This window comes from Triturus cristatus, chromosome 9 (assembly GCF_964204655.1).
Source record: "Triturus cristatus chromosome 9, aTriCri1.1, whole genome shotgun sequence".
NCBI lineage: Eukaryota > Metazoa > Chordata > Amphibia > Caudata > Salamandridae > Triturus > Triturus cristatus.
This window is the reverse complement of record NC_140592.1, coordinates 976697292-976712947: the sequence shown is the minus strand read 5'-3', so window position 1 is coordinate 976712947 and position 15656 is coordinate 976697292.

The following is a 15656-nucleotide window of genomic DNA, read 5'->3' as shown; positions in this document are numbered from 1 at the left end:
CAACTTTTCTGTGAAGGTGCGGCCAGCCAATCAGGACTTTGCTTTGGCACATTAATCCTTGGATTCCCAGCAGGTGGATCCGTGGAGTATCCGAGTCCTTACATATACAAATTTGTTTTCCGGTAATATCTCTAAAACTACTGAATAGATTTACACCAATTCATACAAAGCGTGATCTGCAGAACAAAATCTACCTTTTTGCCAAATTTAATGTGATTCTGTCTAACAGTCTGGGCTGTTCAAAGGTCCTATGGAAATTAACATGGGTAAAACATGTTTCGGGATCCCCCTTTTACTCGGCCCCTGCTTGACAGGCCACCCCAAAACTTTCCAGTCACAAGCTGAAGTGAGTGTCGAATTATTGGGGGACATTTTCGTGAAGATTTGTCAATGGCGCCAAACACTGATAATTTACTGACATTTTAGTAGATATCAAATCCATATGTATATATATGTATGCATGTATGTATGTATGTGTATATATATATATATATATATAAATTCACTGAAAAAAGCATAGGTTTCAGAGACGTTATAGTAAGAAATTAGCATTTAAAAAAGCTTTAAAATTCACTGAAAAAAACATAGGTTTCAGAGACGTTATAGTTAGAAATTAGCATTTAAAAAACCTTAGAAATTAACAGAAAAAAACATAGGTTTCAGGGGGGTTATAGTTAGCTGGCCATTTCACTCATACAAAACCATAGAAATTCCTCCGTTATAGATAGTTCTGCTAACTATAACTCGCACGCCCGCAATGCACCGCTGATGATATCACATATTGCATCATTCATGACATGGTCAGTGACATCACTGATGACATCACTGATGGCATCTCAAATGACATCACTGATGACATCATCCACGTGACAATCTGATACACATTGTTAGACCTGGCACCTTGGCGTGAGTTTCCCTTCCACTTTTTGATGGTGTGCCTCGATTGTTTTGCTGGTGTTGTCCGCTCAGGGCACTGCGCCACGGCTAATCCGTGCCGCAGTGCAAGTGCTCCCTAAGTAAAGTGTACCTGTAATTGATGTCCATGATTGGTTTATTGGATTCACTGTCAGTCCCCAGTAAAGTGCACCAGGGGTGCCAGGGCTTGTGAATGCCAATGCTGCTGGTGGGCTTGCAGCGCTGGTTGCGCCACCCACAGAAAGCGGCTTTGTAAAGTGTGTCTAGGGTCTGCCACCGCAGACCCTGTGCGCGGTCCGGGACCATCGCGCTGACTGCGCAAGTGCCCCCACTTGCCAGTCCCTAAACCTTCCCTTACCTACATATTAGCCACCTCTCTGGTAGGCCCAAGGGCAGGGTGCATTGTAGGCATAAGGTAGGACATGCCCTGATGTGTGTGGCATGTCTTAGTAGTGAATTACAGCCATTTCCGTTCTTCACTATTGAAGGCTACCTGCTCTCCATAGGCCAGAATGGGCTGCCGGGATCACGCCCACGCTGTGACCCCAGTGGACTCAGAGAGCATGGTGGAAGTGTCAAGTTTAGTATGCCTGAACTCAGGATGATAAAATACTTCTTGTAGTCAAGTTTATTTTAGTATCCTGGGTTTGTAAATACTACTTTTAGAAAGTTAGTATTTACTGACCTGACCATCTCAGTCCGCCTCTGCTGTGTGTGTGTGTGTGTTCTGCCCAGCAACAGTAAGGAGCCGGGTGGGGGGATTCCCAGAGACAGGTTGGCTGCCAGGTGGTGGGTAGAGAGATCACACCAGGATGGGTGGGAGGAGTACACCTTGACTCTTGAATAGACCTGTGCTCTGCCACCACAAAGCCGGCGCCACCCCCTGTGGGGCGGCTGATGTCTCTGCCCTGCTGCTGAAAGGAAAGAGCAGAGTCACCATAACAAAGTGCTCCAGAACTGGACTGAGCCAGGCCTAGGCCCCCTGGCGCTAAAGAACAAAAGAATCATGGTATAAAAGTAGGAGCCTGGCTCCTAAGAAATCAGAATCCTGTTTACCACAAAGAACCTCTGCCCGACTAGAAGGAGAAGGAGACGCTGGAGGAGCTGGCCTGCTGCCTGCCTTGCTGAGAAAGGAGAGGAAGAGACTATTGAAAAGACTTTGTTACTTTGGGCTTGAACATTCTCCAAGGGCTTGATCTGAGCTTGCCCCCTGAACTGAACCCCAGGACCAGTGGGTTCTCTGTGCTTCTTGCTCGTCCTCCAATTCGAGCCGTGTGTGCATCCCGCTGGAAAAGAGACTGCGCCCCTCATCGCCCCTCCTAGGGCCGTGACACTCAGGAGCTCGCCTGCCGCAACCCCGTGAGAGCCCCGCTCCGTCCGGAGCCGCTCTCTGTCCCCGGGCTAGGCCGCCTGCACCCCTGTCACCGCCTGCCATTGGAGTGCGCTGAACGCGCTATCACCCCTCCTGCCGGAAGCCGTCCGACGACTGTGATCTACGCCGGGTCATCCAGCTGCACTGACTGTGCCCAGTGACCCCGCTTCGCTATCCCCGGACATCTCAGGCCGCGCCGCCCCCGCTGTGGAGACCCTCCCGCACCGCCGTGCCAAAGGGTCGCGGGCCGCGCCTGCCTACTTGCCCACACCTGCTGATTGAGGACCCAAGAACACTTCCCGAAGTTGAGAGTCGCACCGACCTGTGCCGACTCTCCTAATCACGAAAGGAGTCCAGTATCGGGCTCGGGGCCCGCAACGCCTTATTTCCCCGTTCGCAGGAGCCGATCTCTGTGAGTACTGGAACTACAAGTAAAAAGACTACGAACTATCCATTTGAATCTACGAAGCCAAGAACATTTGCCTGCTGTATAACCTGGTGGCCTAGCGAAAACGTTATTGGTCTTGTGATAAGTCTGCTGAGATATATATACCTTATTTTTACATAAAGAAACTTATTTTTATATATATCCAAGTCTGGTGTCCGTTTCTGGGGGGATTAATGTATTTACTGTGTGCATAATTGTAAGTGCTTAACCAACAACGCCTGAGGAATCGCCTTGGCTGCTCACGCCACGCACCTAGAGGGTGAGCAAGGGTCATTCGCGAGGGGTTATCCTGCGCCCTGACGTGGAGGAGAGGGTTCCTGCTTGACACAAGGGCAACCTTGCGCCAACCAGAGATCCCCGACTCTAACATTGTTGGCAGCGGTTGGGATTTCGGATTTGCACTTGTAATTTGCATACAGTGAATTATTAATCACCAGATAGTGAGAGCAGACCAAATAACGCAGCCACAGGTTTTCATTTTTGGAACTTTGTTGAGACATCTGCCATTACTGCAACCATGCCTGGCTCACACTCCGCTGGAAGAGCACTCTCTGTGATTTCCGGAATAGATGAGGTGGATTGGGAGAGACTGGAAGGCTACACGATGGAGCAATTGAAGGGCTACAGTGTAAAATTCCGAGTTCCCCATGCTGGATTCAAGAGGAAGCCCCAGTACACCAAGGCGTTGAGAGCCTGGAAGGAGTCACGAGACCCACGGAATGCGGGGGACATCGTTCCGCCCGACAACCTTGAGGAGCTCAGCAGAGTCCGGTCGCCAGAGGAGCTGGCAGACAGGGCAGCAGACAGGGCGCATGCAATGGAGATGGCAAAGTTGGCAGGACAAATGGAAATGGAAAAGCAGAAGTTGGCCCTGGAGGCACAACAACGCCAAATGGATCATGATATCAGATTGAAGGAGTTGGAGCTGAAGGCGAAAAGTTTGGACACCGCTCCTTCTGGTGGCAGCACTCCACCAGTGCAGGTAGAGTCCAAGGTGTACATCCCCAAAGATGTAGTGAAGGAGTATTTTAGAAAGGATGACATAGGGCAGTGGTTTAGGGCCTACGAGGTGGCCATGTCCTCACACCGGGTCCCTGAGAAAGACTGGGGAGCGGGGTTGTGGGGAAGGTTCCTTGCTGAAGGGCGTGACACACTGTTAGATTTACCCTTAGATCTCCAAACCTCATACCCCCATATGAAGGAAGCTTTAATGACCAGGTATGGGTTAACTCCGGAGCTATATAGACAGCGGTTCAGGGAGACGAAGAAGATCCCTGAGAGTACGTATGTGGAGTATGTGACCTTTTTCTGCAGAGCGCTGGATGGTTGGGTGAAGGGTAGCAAAGTGAATGATTATCAAGGGCTACTTGATTTAATTGCATGGGAGCACTTGTCCAGTCAATGTTTTCCTGAGCTACGCCAGCACCTGATTGATAGCAAGCTGTCCAACCCAAGGAAGCTTGCTGAGGAGGCGGACCGCAGGCTCAGCACCAGGGTCCACAAGGGTCAAGTGGGAGACTCCGCCAAAGGTGGGCAGGGTCCCCAGCAGAAGAGTGGGGGGGACAAGGGTAAACAGAAGGGGTTCCAAAAAGGCCCCCAAAGTAACTCCCAAGGGAACCAGCAGAAGGGTTCTCAGCCTCCCCCACCCCCGCAGCAGAACGGGGCCCCGACAGGTAGACCTGTTCCAAAGGGGCCCTTCAATTGTTATAAGTGTGGTGACCCGGGTCACATTGCCTCTGATCCTAAGTGTCGCAAGTTTGGTAAGACCGCACCCACTGGTGCTCCCCCCCGGCAAGTAGCTAGTGTTAACTTTGGGGAGGAAGTAGCAGTCCAGGAGGGTGGGGGTCCCGGGCAGATGACCCTAGTCTCGCTAGGAGACAGTGAGATGGTCCCTGTAACCTACCTGCCCTCTAACACTAAGAAATATGGGCAGGTGGTGACCATCAATGGAAGGAAGGTGGAGGCTCTTAGAGATACAGGAGCCAGCGTGACCTCGGTGAGGCAACACCTGGTGTCTCAAGAGCAGATTGTACCCAATGCCTACTGTAGGGTTGTCAATGCTGACAACGTAGAGAGTCATTGTCCAATGGCTCAAGTTCCCTTTGAGTGGGGGGAGGTCTCTGGTACTCTACAAGTCGCTGTGAGAACTGACATGCCTGTAGATTGTCTGCTAGGAAACGACCTGGAGAGCTCCCCTTGGGAAAAGGTGGAGAAGACCACGCATCTGAGGATGGTGGGTCTACCCGACTGGGCGTGCGTGACCACCCGGTCCATGGCAGCCGGTAGGGGTGTTGAGAGGGTCCTGGAGCCTGAGGGAGAGGTCCAGGAACCGGCCTTAGGGAGAAGGCGCAGGAGGCGCGGGAAACCGGCCCCCGAAGTTCCCACGGCCCAGGAGGAAGTAGACCCTGAGGGGGATGCTCTGGAGCCTACCGGGGAACAGATTGCCGAACTGGGAGATCTGCCTGAGCTGACCCATTGGCAGCAAGAAGGAGGTCCCTCCAGGGAGGAGTTCTGCAGGGAGCAGAAAGAATGCCCTTCTCTCGTGGGTATGCGGCAACAGGCTGCAGACCAGGCCAATGGTGTTCAGGCCAAAACACACTACGTGTACTGGGAGAGTGACCTCCTGTATTCCGAGCCTAAGGCTGCTGAACCTGGGTCAGCCCGTGTGCTGGTGGTACCCCAGAAGTTCAGAACCTTCCTACTGGGGCTGGCTCATGATGTACCATTAGCAGGACATTTGGGGATGGACAAGACCTATGACAGGCTTGTCACCCACTTTTACTGGCCCCAAATGCACAAGAATTCAGATTCCTACTGCAGGACCTGTCAGACTTGCCAGGCAAGTGGTAAGAGCGGAGGGAAGCACAAGGCTCCTCTGCAACCTTTCCCTGTGGTCGGTACGCCATTCCAACGTGTGGGTATTGATATTGTGGGGCCTCTGGACCCCAAGACAGCCCTGGGCAACAGGTTCATCCTGGTCTTGGTGGACCATGCCATCCGGTACCCTGAAGCCATCCCTCTGAGGAGAGTGACGGCCCCGTGGTGGGACGGGCACTGATGGGAATTTTCTCCCGAGTGGGATTCCCTCTAGAGGTGGTGAGCGACAGGGGGACCAATTTCATATCCACATATATGAAATCCCTGTGGAAGGAGTGTGGGGTGACTTACAAGTTCACCACTCCTTACCACCCCCAAGGAAACGGGTTGGTTGAGAGATTCAACCGAACCCTCAAAAGGCATGATCATGGGCCTGGACGGTCCAATGAGGTGTAAGTGGGACGTCCTCTTGCCATGCCTGCTCTTCGCTTACCGAGAGGTGCCACAGAAGTCTCTAGGATTCAGCCCCTTTGAGCTTCTGTATGGTCACCCGGTAAGAGGACCTCTGAGTTTGGTGAAGGAAGGCTGGGAGCAATCTCCCAGGAAACCTCCCCAGAATGTATATAGTTACATGCTGGCCTTCCGAAACCAGACTCGGCGTTTCAGGCAACTTGCTGAGGCAAATCTGGAAGCCAGCCAGGAAGAGATGAAGCGGTGGTACGACCGGAATGCCACTCTGGTAGAGCTTCAACCTGGACAAAAGGTGTGGGTCTTGGCCCCAGTGGAGCCGTGTGCACTTCAGGATAAGTGGACAGGTCCATTTGAGGTTGTGGAGCGCAAAAGTCCTATCACCTACTTGGTGGACATGCAAACTCCCAGGAACCCTTTGAGGGTCCTACATGTTAACCGCCTTAAGCCCCACTTAGAGAGGACCGAAGTGGGCATGCTGCTGGCCACTGATGATGGAATGGAAGAGGAGACCGAGCCTCTTCCTGACCTCTTAGTGGCCTCTGAGAAAGATGGGTCAGTGGATGGAGTTAACCTCTCACCCACCCTGACGCCCGAACAACAGGAAGACTGCCGCCACTTGCTGGGACAGTTTTCCGACCGATTCTCCCTGGTTCCTGGTGTCACAGATTGGTGCGTCCATGATGTGGACACAGGAGACAGCTTACCTGTGAAGCACAAGGCTTACAGGGTAACTGACAGGGTCAGAGCTTGCATCAAGGAGGAGGTCTCCAAAATGCTTGCGCTAGGGGTGGTTGAGTCCTCCAGCAGTCCTTGGTCCAGCCCCGTGGTCTTGGTCCCAAAGGCTGCTGCGCCGGGAGCCACACCTGAACTCCGGTTCTGTGTGGACTACAGAGGACTCAATTCAGTCACGAAGACTGACGCGCACCCCATCCCCAGAGCTGATGAGCTCATCGATCGGCTGGGGGCTGCCCGGTTCCTCAGTACGTTTGATTTAACGTCTGGGTACTGGCAGATCGCCTTGACCGATGGGGCCAAAGAGAGGTCAGCATTCTCTACACCAGATGGGCACTTCCAGTTCCGAGTCATGCCATTTGGGATGAAGAATGCCCCTGCCACCTTTCAGAGGTTGGTCAACCAGGTACTGGTTGGGCTGGATGCGTTCAGTGCCGCCTACCTGGATGACATCGCAGTGTTCAGTGCCACCTGGCCTGAACACCTGCGCCACCTCTGGGAAGTGTTGATGGCGCTGCGCCGAGCAGGCCTCACGATCAAGGCAAGCAAGTGCCAGATCGGGCAGGGTTCCGTGGTGTACTTGGGACACCAAGTGGGGAGTGGCAAGGTGGCACCCTTGCAACCCAAAATCGAAACCATCCTGGCTTGGGAACCCCCCAAGACGCAGACCGCAGTGAGGGCCTTCCTGGGGCTCACTGGGTACTACAGGAGGTTTGTCAAGGGCTATGGAACGATCGTTGCCCCCTTGACAGAGCTGACTTCTAAGAAGCAGCCCAGGAACGTGATTTGGACTGACACCTGTCAGAAAGCTTTCGACACCCTGAAGACTGCCATGTGCACGGCGCCCGTGCTCTTGGCCCCTGACTTCTCCAAGGAATTCCTAGTGCAGACAGACGCTTCAGAGCATGGTGTAGGGGCTGTTCTTTCACAGATGACTGAGGAGGGCTGGGACCAACCCGTAGCCTTCATCAGTAGGAGGTTACTTCCACGGGAAAGTAGGTGGAGTGCAATTGAGCGAGAAGCATTTGCTGTGGTCTGGGCGCTGAAGAAGCTAAGACCCTACTTGTTTGGGTCTCACTTCCGGGTTCAGACGGACCACAGACCCCTCAGATGGTTGATGCAGATGAGGGGTGAAAACCCGAAGCTGTTGAGGTGGTCCATCTCCCTACAGGGTATGGACTTTACGGTGGAACACCGTCCTGGTACAGATCACGCCAACGCTGACGGTCTGTCCAGGTATTTCCGCCTTAGTGACGAGGAACCCCCTGGGCAAGGGTAGTTCTCCCCACATTTCAGCTGGAGGGGACACGTGTTAGACCTGGCACCTTGGCGTGAGTTTCCCTTCCACTTTTTGATGGTGTGCCTCGATTGTTTTGCTGGTGTTGTCCGCTCAGGGCACTGCGCCACGGCTAATCCGTGCCGCAGTGCAAGTGCTCCCTAAGTAAAGTGTACCTGTAATTGATGTCCATGATTGGTTTATTGGATTCACTGTCAGTCCCCAGTAAAGTGCACCAGGGGTGCCAGGGCTTGTGAATGCCAATGCTGCTGGTGGGCTTGCAGTGCTGGTTGCGCCACCCACAGAATGCGGCTTTGTAAAGTGTGTCTAGGGTCTGCCACCGCAGACCCTGTGCGCGGTCCGGGACCGTCGCGCTGACTGCGCAAGTGCCCCCACTTGCCAGTCCCTAAACCTTCCCTTACCTACATATTAGCCACCCCTCTGGTAGGCCCAAGGGCAGGGTGCATTGTAGGCATAAGGTAGGACATGCCCTGATGTGTGTGGCATGTCTTAGTAGTGAATTACAGCCATTTCCATTCTTCACTATTGAAGGCTACCTGCTCTCCATAGGCCAGAATGGGCTGCCGGGATCACGCCCACGCTGTGACCCCAGTGGACTCAGAGAGCATGGTGGAAGTGTCAAGTTTAGTATGCCTGAACTCAGGATGATAAAATACTTCTTGTAGTCAAGTTTATTTTAGTATCCTGGGTTTGTAAATACTACTTTTAGAAAGTTAGTATTTACTGACCTGACCATCTCAGTCCGCCTCTGCTGTGTGTGTGTGTGTGTTCTGCCCAGCAACAGTAAGGAGCCGGGTGGGGGGATCCCCAGAGACAGGTTGGCTGCCAGGTGGTGGGTAGAGAGATCACACCAGGATGGGTGGGAGGAGTACACCTTGACTCTTGAATAGACCTGTGCTCTGCCACCACAAAGCCGGCGCCACCCCCTGTGGGGCGGCTGATGTCTCTGCCCTGCTGCTGAAAGGAAAGAGCAGAGTCACCATAACAAAGTGCTCCAGAACTGGACTGAGCCAGGCCTAGGCCCCCTGGCGCTAAAGAACAAAAGAATCATGGTATAAAAGTAGGAGCCTGGCTCCTAAGAAATCAGAATCCTGTTTACCACAAAGAACCTCTGCCCGACTAGAAGGAGAAGGAGACGCTGGAGAAGCTGGCCTGCTGCCTGCCTTGCTGAGAAAGGAGAGGAAGAGACTATTGAAAAGACTTTGTTACTTTGTGCTTGAACATTCTCCAAGGGCTTGATCTGAGCTTGCCCCCTGAACTGAACCCCAGGACCAGTGGGTTCTCTGTGCTTCTTGCTCGTCCTCCAATTCGAGCCGTGTGTGCATCCCGCTGGAAAAGAGACTGCGCCCCTCATCGCCCCTCCTAGGGCCGTGACACTCAGGAGCTCGCCTGCCGCAACCCCGTGAGAGCCCCGCTCCGTCCGGAGCCGCTCTCTGTCCCCGGGCTAGGCCGCCTGCACCCCTGTCACCGCCTGCCATTGGAGTGCGCTGAACGCGCTATCACCCCTCCTGCCGGAAGCCGTCCGACGACTGTGATCTACGCCGGGTCATCCAGCTGCACTGACTGTGCCCAGTGACCCCGCTTCGCTATCCCCGGACATCTCAGGCCGCGCCGCCCCCGCTGTGGAGACCCTCCCGCACCGCCGTGCCAAAGGGTCGCGGGCCGCGCCTGCCTACTTGCCCACACCTGCTGATTGAGGACCCAAGAACACTTCCCGAAATTGAGAGTCGCACCGACCTGTGCCGACTCTCCTAATCACGAAAGGAGTCCAGTATCGGGCTCGGGGCCCGCAACGCCTTATTTCCCCGTTCGCAGGAGCCGATCTCTGTGAGTACTGGAACTACAAGTAAAAAGACTACGAACTATCCATTTGAATCTACGAAGCCAAGAACATTTGCCTGCTGTATAACCTGGTGGCCTAGCGAAAACGTTATTGGTCTTGTGATAAGTCTGCTGAGATATATATACCTTATTTTTACATAAAGAAACGTATTTTTATATATATCTAAGTCTGGTGTCCGTTTCTGGGGGGATTAATGTATTTACTGTGTGCATAATTGTAAGTGCTTAACCAACAACGCCTGAGGAATCGCCTTGGCTGCTCACGCCACGCACCTCGAGGGTGAGCAAGGGTCATTCGCGAGGGGTTATCCTGCGCCCTGACGTGGAAGAGAGGGTTCCTGCTTGACACAAGGGCAACCTTGCGCCAACCAGAGATCCCCGACTCTAACACACATCATCATACACTAGTATAATCTTTCATATATAACTGTCTGGATGGAGGATTTAGTAGCTGTATGACTGTCTGTTTGATTGAGTAATTAAAAGTGTCTCACAGAATACATGGATTAGTAACTAAACTATGTGAATGTGTGCATCACTGTCTCTGTTGTTGTATAACCTGCTGCATCAGTTGGTCACTAACTACATGAGTGTGTATATTAGTTATTGGTTAGTTGGATGAGTATTTGTATGGGACACTAAGTTTGTGTGTGGTTGGATGGTGTGTGTAACTCTATGCATAGATGTGTGAATGGTTGATTGACTACGTGTATAGGTTTAAGAGTGCATGTGGAAACAGTTGTTTGGGTGACTGAGTGTATTTATTTGTGTGTTGGTGAGCGCATATATGTTTTAGTAGTACATCTTCGACAAAGTAGAAAAATAAAAGGCATTGTATGTGAGAGTTAGTGTATATAAATAAGTATGTGTAAGATTCAGTGATTGTGAGAGTAACTATATGAATGGGTGTATAATTGTAATGGTGCTTTTTTAACATATTAACTATGAGTTACTGTGTGTGAATACATGAGGTGTTGTTGGATAATTGTGTAAGTGAATAAATGTAGGTGCGATTAATTTTTTTCATGAGTGAGTAGGGTGACTGCATAACCGACTAAGATAACTGCTGATTTGTCAATGTCTATATATTTGTATAAGTGCATTTGATAGTGTTCTATTAATTAGGGACTGCTTGTATAAATGATTCTGTTGTTGAATGGGTAGTTGTATGTGTAGACTTAGGAATCAGTGAGTGGGTATGTAGTAACTGGTATTGGTGTGTCAATGGTTTCAAATATGGTACTCTGTATTTTACAGTGAGTGATGAAAGGTTATACTAGTGTATGATGAGGTGTATCAGATTGTCACGTGGATGATGTCATCAGTGATGTCATTTGAGATGTCATCAGTGATGCCATCAGTGATGTCACTGGCCATATCATGAATGATACAATATGTGACATCATCAGCAGTGCATTGCGGGCGCGCGAGTTATAGTTAGCAGAACTAACTATAACGGAGGAATTTCTATGGTTTTGTACCAGTGAAATGACCAGCTAACTATAACACCCCTGAAACCTATGTTTTTTTCTGTGAATTTCTAAGGATTTTTAAATGCTAATTTCTATCTATAACGTCTCTGAAACATATGTTTTTTCAGTGAATTTCAAAGGTATTTTAAATGCTAATTTTTAAGTGTGATAGTAGTTATACATATTTTTTGGTACTGATTTTCTACAGTTTTTTAACTGTTTATTTATAAATTCATGAAATAACATCATATATTTTTCTGAAAATTGCACAAAAAAACAAAAAAAAAACTGAAACATTGATTACTTTTCTTGTTTTCATTTCTTATTGTAATATATTTATATATATACATATTTTTTTAAAATCCAATTTTTTTCGGAGTCGCGCACTCATAGCGTACACATCACGGTGGGTGCGCGCATTCTTGCCACCATTTTAGAAAAGTCATGAAGGATCCGCATATGGTGTGCGACGGCTGCGTGTTTTTCAGTTACATCATATACATTTAATATCACGTGATGTGCGCAATTGGAATGCGACCAGTCCGCGACTCCTGCGCATTCGCGACACATGCTCATTACGGTACGAGATGTTTGCGCGGTTGCGGGTCCCTCATGACGTCATATACGTGCTGGGGCGGGCTGGGTGCGCGACTCCCGCAAAAAAAATTTATGTTCCAAAATGATATGTATGTGTCTTTAATATACATATTAGGGCAAGAGATTATGTAAGATATTCATAAAAATAATATATTTGTACTTATAATAAACATATTATTTTTAAATATATTTTCGCGAAGATTGGTGCATGCATCGTGAGAGCAGAAAACCAGGTCAGCAGAGCTGCTGTAGAGCCAGAGAAACCAGGTCAGCAGAGCCGTTGTCGAGTCAGAGAACCAGGTCAGCAGAGCTGCTCTAGAACCAGAGAACCAGGTCAGCAGAGCTGCTCTAGAGGGATAGAACCAGGTCAGCAGAGCTGCTTTAGAGCCAGAGAACCAGGCCAGCAGAGCTGCTTTAGAGCCAGAGAACCAGGTCAGCAGAGTAGCTTTAGAGCCAGAGAACCAGGTCAGCAGAGCTGCTCTAGAGCCAGAGAACCAAGTCAACAGAGCTGCTTTAGAGCCATAGAACCAGGTAAGCAGAGCTGCTTTAGAGCCAGAGAACCAGGTCAGCAGAGCTGCTCTAGAGCCTAAGAACCAGGTCAGCAGAGCTGCTGTAGAGCCACAGAAACCAGGTCAGTAGAGCTGCTTTAGAGGGAGAGAACCCGGTCAGTAGAGCTGCTCTAGAGGGAGAGAATCAGGTCAGCAGAGCTGCTCTAGAGCCAGAGAACTATGTCAGCAGAACTGCTTTAGAGCCATAGAACCGGGTCAGCAGAGCTGTTTTAGAACCAGAGAACCAGGTCAGCAGAGCTGTTGTAGAGCCAGAGAACCAGATCAGCAGAGCTGCTCTGTAACCTAAGAACTAGGTCAGCAGAGCTGCTCTAGAGGCAGAGAACCAGGTCAGGAGACCTGCTGTAGAGCCAGAGAAACCAGGTCAGCAGAGCTGCTTTAGAGAGAGAGAACCAGGTCAGCACAGCTGCTTTAGAGCCAGAGAACCAGGTCAGCAGAGCTGCTCTAACTGACACTGACTGACTGACACTCACTGACTGACACTGACTGATTGACACTGACTGACACTGATTGACTGACACTGACACTGACTGACACTGATTGACTGAAACTGACTGGCTGACACTGACTAACTGACACTGACTGACACTGACTGACTACTCTCTACTACTCTACTACTCACTCTCTACTACTCTCTAGTACTCTCTCTCTACTAATCACTCTCTACTACTCACTCTCTACTACTCTCTACTACTGACTCTCTACTACTCCTCTACTCTCTACTACTCACTCTCTACTAGTCACTCTCTACTACTCTCTACTACTCACTCTCTACTACTCACTCACTACTACACTCTACTACTCACTCTCTACCACTCACTCTCTACTACTCACTCTCTACTACTCACTCTCTACTACTCTCTACTACTCACTCTACTACTCTCTACTACTCTCTACCACTCACTCTCTACTACTCTACTACTCACTTTCTACTACTCTCTCTCTACTACTCACTCTCTACTACTCACTCTCTACTACTCTCTACTACTCACTCTCTACTACTCACTCGCTACTACTCTCTACTACTACTCTCTACTATTCATTCTCTACTACTCACTCTTCTACTCTCTACTACTCACTCTATACTACTCACTCTCTACTACTCACTCTCCACTACTCACTCTCTACTACTTGCTCTCTACTACTCTCTACTACTCACTCTCTACGACTCCCTCTCTACTACTCTGCTACTCTCTACTACTCTCTCTACTACTCACTCTCTACTACTCACTCCAACTCTCTACCACTCACTCTCTACTACTCTACTACTCACTCTCTACTGCTCTCTCTCTAATACTCACTCTCTACTACTCACTCTACTACTCTCTACTGCTCACTCTCTACTACTCTCTACTACTCACTCTGTACTACTCACTCTACTACTCACTCTCTACTACTCTCTACTGCTCACTCTCCACTACTCACTCTCTACTACTCGCTCTCAACTCCTCTCTACTACTCACTCTACTACTCACTTTCTACTACTCTACTACTCTCTCTTACTCTCTCTACTTCTCACTCTTTACTACTCTCTCTACTACTCACTCTCTACTGCTCACTCTCTACTACTCACTCTCTACTACTCACTCTCTACTACTCTCTACTGCTCACTCTCCACTACTCACTCTCTACTACGCGCTCTCAACTATTCTCTACTACTCACTCTACTACTCACTCTCTACTACTCTACTACTCTCTCTTACTCTCTCTACTTCTCACTCTCTACTACTCTCTCTACTACTCACTCTCTACTACTCTCTACTACTCACTCTCTACTACACACTCTGTGCTACTTGCTCTCTAGTACTCACTCTACTACTCACTCCCTACTACTCTCTACTACTCACTCTCTACTACTCTCACCTACTCACTCTACTACTCACTCTCTACTACTCTCTACTAATCATTCTCTACTACTCCACTACTCTCTAGTACTCACTCTCTACTACTCTACTACTCTCTACTACTCTCTCTACTACTCACTCTCTACTACTCACGCTCTACTACTACCTACTACTCACTCTCTACCACTCTCTACTGCTCACTCTCTACTACTCTCTCTCTACTACTCTCTACTACTCTCTACTATTCACTCTCTACTACTCACTCTCTACTACTCACTCTCTACTACTCTCTACTACTCACTTTCTACTACTCTCTCTCTACTACTCTCTACTACTCACTCTCTACTACTCTCTACTACTCACTCTCTATTACTCACTCTGATACTACTCTCTACTACTCACTCTCTACTACTCTCTACTGCTCACTCTACTACTCACTCTCTACTACTCTCTACTACTCTTTACTACTCACTCTCTAATTCTCACTCTCTACTGCTCACTCTCTACTGCTCACTCTACTACTCTCTTCTACTCACTCTCTGCTACTCTCTCTACTACTTTCTACTACTCTCCACTACTCTCTATTATTTGCTCTGTACTCTCTACCTCTCTACCTTTCTCTACCTCTCTCTCTACTACTCTCCACCTCTCTACCTCTACCTCTATACCTCTATACCTCTACACCTCTACCGCTACACCTCTACCTCTCTACCTCGCTCTACCACTCTCTACACACACACATATGCACATATATATGCATATGCATTTATATATATGTATGTGTATATATATATATACATACATATATAAACATATATATATATAATCTGCATATCTTTATAAATATAAATGCATGCATACATATACATATATATGTATACATATGCATGTTATGTACATGAAAGTTTGAAAAACCCTAGTACAAATGTAAATGTAAATGTAAATGTTGTAGACTTGTAAAGCGCACAGCTGCCCCAGCAACGGGGCGTCCCGGCGCTGTAGACCGCTGGGGAACCCGTCCTGGCTATCCCTGTGAGATGGTCCCTTTCTGGGTATCTCCAAGGTGAAACCAGGCATCCCTGGCGTCTGTGGGGGGCCGTTGTCGAGATGAGGCAAGCTTAATGCCCAGAGTTGCCGAGTGTGTTCCTGGTTAGAGTAGGTACCGAGGCGAGAATTATCGAGTCCGTTTTGACCCTGGTCCACGACCCTGCCCGGTCGGGAATTGAACCCTGGTCTCTGGCCGATTCTCTGCTTACGGGTCTGCCACCTCTAACCAGTGAGCC